General features: G+C 39.3%; 1 protein-coding gene across 3 annotated transcripts in view; it reads right to left on the reverse strand.

Moving 5' to 3' along the window:
- LOC137996635 (NLR family CARD domain-containing protein 3-like) overlaps positions 1–4,962 on the reverse strand; it is a 23,240-nt gene extending 18,278 nt beyond the window's left edge. For 2 of the 3 annotated variants that reach the window (XM_068842142.1, XM_068842143.1), the window contains exon 1: positions 4,806–4,951. The gene's annotated coding sequence lies outside the window, so the exon portion shown is untranslated. Of the gene's footprint in view, positions 1–4,805 lie in introns of all 3 variants that reach the window. The other variant, XM_068842144.1, reaches the window with a different exon arrangement.
- Positions 4,963–7,500: the final 2,538 nt, after the last annotated feature.

The raw sequence follows: 7,500 nt of genomic DNA on the forward strand, positions 1-7,500 counted from the left end.
CAATCAGCAACAAACATTTTGAGAGATTTTTGCTAGGTTCAAATAAATCGCAAAATCGAAAGTGACATGGCCGGAATTCAGCGGGCGCCGTGATTAAGTTACCGCGGCATGTTTACTCGCCAAACAGTGAAGCATCTGTGTCAAATGATGGCAAGATACCGGGTTTTTGTAACTTTCTTTTTCTGTCAAGTGTTATAAAGTTTGACAATAAAATGAGCAAAGTCAAAACAAAGATCACAATCGCCCAACTCTTGAGGTTGACCATTTGTTTATGCAAAGTCAAAATTTACTCTCCAAGACGAGTACGACATTATTTATCACCAGGTAATTAATTCCATCATTTTGGAAATAGCAGCTACTTTATTATTCATCGGCGTCACAATTTTTCACTGATTTTGGGGCTCGTTTTGTTGAATCTCAAGCATGCTTTCAACAGGCCTGTGAAACCTTCCTGCTTACAGAGCAATACTAAAAACATTCTCCCAGGGCGGTCATTAGAGGCCGTAACCTGTAACACCTGTTACGGCTGAGCCCAGTCAATGTTACAGGTGATGGTTGCTGCTGAATGAATATTCATGGGGCCAACCAAATTGAGATTTATTTATAAACATTTACCTTCTGAAGAAATATAATTGCTGCCTTGTGTTGTCTGTGTTCCTGATTCTAAGATGTGTTTTTGGTAAAAATCCAAACCTTTCCTGTAAAAAACCTTTGTAGAACACCCCCGATCGATCGTTGTTGGATTCCGACACCATTTTCAGCAACAAAATCATTATCAATGCACTGTACTTGATATAAATGGGATTCCACTGACCATTTTTCGCGGTTCTGTGATGCATGACTATTTCCACATGGCTAGTAAATATCTTTATTCATTATGATCTTTTCACCCTGTTTTATTTTTATCACTTTTTGATTGAGAAAATATACAATTTGCACCTCAGAGTGCTGGAAAATGCATTTCCGAGGGTCTAATTTTAAGAATTTTCTGGGCGAGCATGCCCCCAGAACCCCCAAGGGACTCAGGCCCTTTAAGCCTTCCTTTCCATGGCCTTTGGTCATGTATTTACATGTTACAGGTGAAATCTTGAGTGTTACACCTTCTTCAAAACGTAATGACAACCCTGACTCCCATATCACATTTCAACCGTAAGCTCAAAAATTCAATACACAACATGATAATATAATTCACAAAGGCAGAAAATACCACAGAATCCTTTTCCAGCGAAAAATTAATTGAAACAAACAACATATTTGCTCTTAGAGGCGAAAATTCATTGCGTGCGTGAAGACAAGAAACTCAATCGTGTCAAATTACCATGTACTTCAGGTTTCCTGAAGAACCTTTTCCTTGAATAACAAGAAAATGCTTTACTATTGCCATAAAAACTATCCAGTTAAGCTCGCATATCATAAAACATGATGAATTCATAAAGGCCACCTTTTCCAGCGAACAATTTTTTGAAGCAAACAACATATGATATTTGCTATTAGAGGCAAAAACCCCTTCTATTTCATTACGTGCGTGAAGAGAAGAAACTCAGTCGTGCCAAATATGCGCAATATTGCAACAAACTAAATTTCAGGATCAAACTGCTTCCATGAAGAACCTTTTCATTGAATAATGAAGCACAAAATAGATGACAAGCTTTCTTTCAAATAATTCTTGGCTGTCACATTTCCAATTATGTTTTTACTGAAGACTGTGCAGAGTTGATCACAGATCCACGTAAGGTGTTCGATTCGTTCTCTGTCTTTGTTGAACCCATAAGTTATCAGAGAATTTTCCATTTGGTTTCAGTGTTCTACATATGGCACACTTGGTAAAATATTTGAAATATAGCTCACTTTGATTTCGGCTCGACAGGCGATAGATTGTTGTCGAAGTCCATTACTCGTCACTTTTAAGATTCCAGGTGTTTGTTTTTTGCCGCCTGCCTAGTTTATCCAACTGACTTTCCATTATTGAGCTCCATAAGGGTATATTTTGTTTAAGGATCCACTAAAACACCATTCGCGTTACATGACTTTCGATGCCATTGCAGGCTAAGTTAATGATTCTACTGTGTCCACCATAGAAATATATGCATTTCCACTACCCTCTCGATCCTAAGAAAATACGCTCAGAAGGCTCTATGCACAAAGACACCACTTACCAGGGGAGTGACAGGCAAGACTTTTACCGACAATGAAAATAAAATAAAAAAATAAAACGAACAAATCCCACCCACTTTCCGACTGGGATTGCCATACTGGCAACCCAGTAATAAGCCAAAAACAGCCTGAGAATGGATCAACTGTAATACAGAATGGGTCCACTATACTTAACCTCTTGCTTAAACCAAGTGCCGGGGCCAGTTACTCTGGAATATTGACCCTCCGCCAATATTCCTTAGTATGTACAGCACAAGCAAGCTAGGTTTACTTAGTATTTACTAAGAGTGGTTTTCAATATTGAGTGTTGAAAGTAATTAGACCACTTCTTTTGTTTTGGTTTTGGTTTTGGTTTTACTACAGGTTGAGATTGGCTGAGTAGTCTAATTGTTTGTTTGTTTTGTTTGTTCCTTATTTGTTTCAGCAGGTTGAAGTTTTGGCAGCTATTCAGCTGATGTGGACCTGCTATACCCACCCATCCATATACTCACAAAAGGCAGCCACAACATCGGGAATTTCATCCCCTACTCTTCTCGATTAGTGTGTGGGTTCTTTAACATTCCACAGGAAGGTTATGAACATAGAAGATACTTGTGAGACGGGGCCTACGGTTTACAGTCCTTGTCCGAGAAGACTTGAAAGTCTAACCATTTGCAGATGTAATTACAAAGAAAGACAGCACTTTCTCCTCAGTTATTTTCAAGACCCTGAGTGTTGGTCAAGGCTAGGAGGCTCGAAAGGGTTTTCAGCTGAGCGCGCACGTGTAAGCCACACATGCAATTCATATGCTGCTCGCATCAGCTCATGATTCAAATGGGTCACCAGAAATAAACAAATACCACTATTTTCGCTCACCTTTCTCCTAATTCCTATATATAAGGAATATAAATAGACATCTATTCACAAAAATTATGAAAATTCTACACAAACGGTTTAACGGTCACTTAAATCCATTTGTGTTGGCCTGTAGCTCCACTTGCGCACAGACTCGAATGCGTGGGTGACGCATGCTTAAATGCTGATCTTGTAACCCCCTCATTTTTCCTGATTTTGCAGCTTTACTCGTTTATATCTCTGCTTCCGGATGGTGAATTTTTTTCATTTTTTGCATTTTAGCTTAGATTAATTTCAACCGTTTGTCTTGCAAATTTAAAAAAATTCTGTAGGTGAAAAAAAAAGTTGGAGACATTTCAAAAAAACTGATTTTTCCGAAAAACTGGCCTACATATTTCGTTGAATTTTAAATATTTTAGAGAGTATTTCTACCATTATCTGGTGACGCTGAATGGGAATTTTAATTTCACCGTCCTGTTTCTTCAAAAAAGACAACATATGTAGATTTTAAGGCTCAAAGAAATGCCTCATATCGTTGCCATGGTAACGTTATTTTGGAGGAAAATACAATGTGAGAAATCTACGATGGGTACTCAATACCCTGGCCAAATTTCGTCTTGATATGATTACCCTACCTATATCTAGAGACAGAATACTGTATTTTTATTTGTTTGAAAAAAGGAGAAACCATTTCGAGACTCCTTAAATTAAATAGGTTTTGATATCGATATTAATGTAGCTGCTCACCACCGATCACTACTGTCACTCATCTAGCACAAGCATAATTTATTCACGACGATATAAAAATACATCATGAAAAGGAAACACGAGGTTGACCCTATAACGTTTCCTGAAATTAAAAACTAAAACAAGCATCATAATTACATATTTACACATTTAAAAATTAAGGAAAGACTTCAGTCTGGTTTTAAAAATGTTAAAAGATTCAGCTTCTACTACGTGCAGTGGTAGGTTGTTCCAATCCTTTACTATACGAACGAAAAATGAGTATTTATAAGGATTTACTTTTGCGCTTTTTACAAATAATTTAAAAGGATGATTAGCACGTGTCCGGGTATCTAAAGCTAGTTCGAAAAAGTCACTAAAATTTAAACCATTTAGGCCAAATACGGTTTTATAACACTCTACAAGGGAGATGTAGTGTCTGCGTTTCTCTAAAGTGGGCCATTTTAGAATTTTGAGGCGGTCTTCATACTCCATATCTCCTCTTCTTTGACCTAATGCAAGGCGCGATGCTCTCCTCTGGACTTTTTCGAGTGCTAGGATGTCCTTGACTAGGTATGGACACCAGACTGGAACGGCATATTCGAGAACAGGTCGCACTAAGGACTTATACAGGGTAGAGAAAGCTTGTACATTTGAGGGCCCAAGAGTTCTATAGACGACACCCAAGATTCCATTTGCCTTGTGCACAATCTAGTACTATAACTAATAAAAAAATGCACAAGGCAGATACACTATTCCTAAAGGTCTGAAACAGATTTTCGGTTTTTGAATGAAGTCTAAAATAGGTTGTCGAAAATCATATTTTGGTCGCATTTGGTCTGTTTCAAGGGAAGCTCCAAAAACCCCCACGAAGAGAGTTTATAAAACCGGGCCAGTTATTGACATATCCCTTAACGCTTCTAAGAACGAAGCATATAGAAACAAAAGGAACATTCAAATTCAATGACATGTAAATTTTAGGCAAAAGTACAGTTGGTTGTCGGGGGATTCCTTGTGCTAAAGGGTCTCTTTCACCAACGGTATAAACAAGATCACAAAGCAAGATCCTCGTCATCTCTACAGACACTTACCGTTTAATTATTGCTCAAAACTGCATCAGATACCATCACCATACGGATAGCCTGTGTAGCACGCGTTTAAGTGGAGGAGGCAGGAAGAAAATTCGGCAAGACAACGACGGGGAAGATACGAAGTCCGATCGACGGTCGACGCCCAATTTTTCATTTCCTTGTAGAGTCACGTGATCCATTTTTTTTTCACCCAGCTAGGACGGGAAGTAATCGAAACAATCCCACCCCACCCCCCGGGCAAACCCCGGGCATTTGACTATATTTTGTGCCCGGGTAGTGGGGAATTTGACCTTTGCCTGCGTGGGATGAGGAAAATTGAACCAGAAGAGTCAGGTTTCGAAATGAAACAGTTTAAAGGAAGAAATATAGCATTTGTGAGCGACTAGCTTACAAAAAAGGTCTTCAAAAGTTGGGGACAGACAGACAAATCTGACGACAGGTTAGGGCATTTAAACACTATTTTGGCCCGTGTGGGCGGGAATTTGAACGATCCAATCTTCAAAAGGTTTGCCCGGCGGGGGGGGGGGGGGGGGGGGATGTTGAACTTTCGAGTTGATCGGTGAACAAGCACGACGTTAACGTCAAACAGCAAACGTCAAACGTCGTGAGTGAAATTAGGGTTTTACCAAAAATGTAGGAACCCAATTTCCCAAAGGAACGAGACAAGTTAAAATGAGAGAATTTTCACGCATTTGTGACAAGCAAGAGCCTGCCGTTTGCCGTTGGCCGTAAACGACACGCTTAACCTCTCTATTAATTTACACTGTGTTTTTCCTAATTTTAAATTTGTTTCTTCTTTTTTTTCTCCAATTGAGAAAGAGAGAACAGCACAAAACAAAAATAATAAAAACAAATGGCTGGTTAACTGCCCGGCGGGGGAGGACTCCCTTATAAAAAGACGGGGGAGCTCCGTCGTTCCTTTTAGGGGTTAAAAAAGCAGTTTGGGGGTCTCTTAGGGTGTTTAGCCTCCAAAGGTCCACAGTGGGAGCTTTTGCGGTATTTTTTAGGATACGGAGCCGAAAAATTATGACAAGAGATAACGTATTGTTTTAGAATTGGTACATCTTAGGGGTGGGAAAATTTTCACGCCACACCCACAAAACAGGATCTTGGTACCTTTTCGGGGTCCTTTTCAAACATTTCGACGATCTCGCCCGTCCTCTTTTTTCCTTGTGCGCGCTGACTCTCTGGACTGGTCAGTGAACGTTGACCACCACGGATGGCCGTTGTGATGATGATGATGATATTACAACTTCCTCAGCGTTCCTACTAATCCTAGCTTCCCGGATAGATTATCTTTTAAGTTATTCTCTAGGGAGAATTGTACTTCAGTAAAATGAGTTTCTTCCTTTACGGGTTTTAAATTTACGCGTGCTTCAGGAAAAAAGATTTTTTTTTGCCTGGTTGTATTATGCCGTCTTTAACTAGCTGCACAAAAAAGGCGAAGTAATCATTTTGGACTATAAAGACATTTGTTTTTGAATCTTCGATTGATATAGTAGTGGTGTGAGCTGTACGAAAGACACATCGGGTGCTTACCAGTTTAGCCAAATAATCCGGATGGAATGATCGTTGCATAAAGGTAAGCGATTTTCCGAATTTAATGACCAACCGGATGAGAATGACGCTTACCATTTCCATCCCGCATATTTACTCGATCTTGTGAGAAAGGGCCTGGAAACGGAACGATTCTCGCAAATGGTAAGAGGTAGTCCTCTTTTTCCCTTCGGAATGGAATTCGGGAAATGCCGTTACCATACATCTTCAGAAGACGGTGACGGTTAATACAGTTAATAGTTAATAAGTTAGGGATCCTGTATATTTAAACTCCAATTTTGTATTAACCGTCAATTATGAAGATGTATGCAGAATCATACGAAACGTCAAGTAAAAGATAATTTCAAGTATGCGTTTGTATCTGATGTTTGTCACCGCTATTTATGTGTTATTTCTGGTAAGGGCATTTCCCGAATTCCATTCCGAACGGAAAAAGAGGACTACCTCTGAAGGTTATCCACAATTTCCGAAAAGATTTTCTGGAAAATTGCCTTTCCATTTGACCCCAAACCGAAATTTCCGGATTTTTTGACTAACTGGTAAGCTCGCATCGTGTCCCTCTCGAGCAATGTTTTTTTTACTACCCAGAGTGCCCCGAGAAGATCCAACATCCGGGAGTTTCAGTAAACAAAATGCAGGACAAGATGGCGGCCCCTAATAAAGTGACAGATGCGAGAACAGAATCCTAGTTTATAGCGAGGAAAATGCAAGAAATAAACTTACTCATACTTCATCTTGTGTCCTTGTGTCGATTTGAGGCGCTCTGGGCAAGTTTTGAAATTTGCTTCTATCCTTCATGAAGTACACAAGATGAAGTAAGAGTAAGTTTATTTCTTGTATTTTCCTCGCTATAAACTAGGATTAGCCGATTTTTTTTTCTGCATTTCATGTTTCCCATATAAACCCTACAAACCGTTACGTTGACTGAGCATTCAAATTGTGTTTGGGTCCCCTGTACTCAGACTCCTGAAATTCTCTGATATAATTCATCTTGAAATACTCTCTTTTGTTTATCAGTGGTACCATAAACGAAGCCCTTCTAGTTTTGTCAATTTTTTTAACCCGGTATCCTCTATTCATTCATATAATAAACGTGAATCACAGATTGATAATCTGTTTGTTACATCTGTTCATACCA

The sequence above is a fragment of the Montipora foliosa genome, chromosome 3 (genome assembly GCF_036669935.1).
Source record: "Montipora foliosa isolate CH-2021 chromosome 3, ASM3666993v2, whole genome shotgun sequence".
In the NCBI taxonomy this organism is placed as follows: domain Eukaryota; kingdom Metazoa; phylum Cnidaria; class Anthozoa; order Scleractinia; family Acroporidae; genus Montipora; species Montipora foliosa.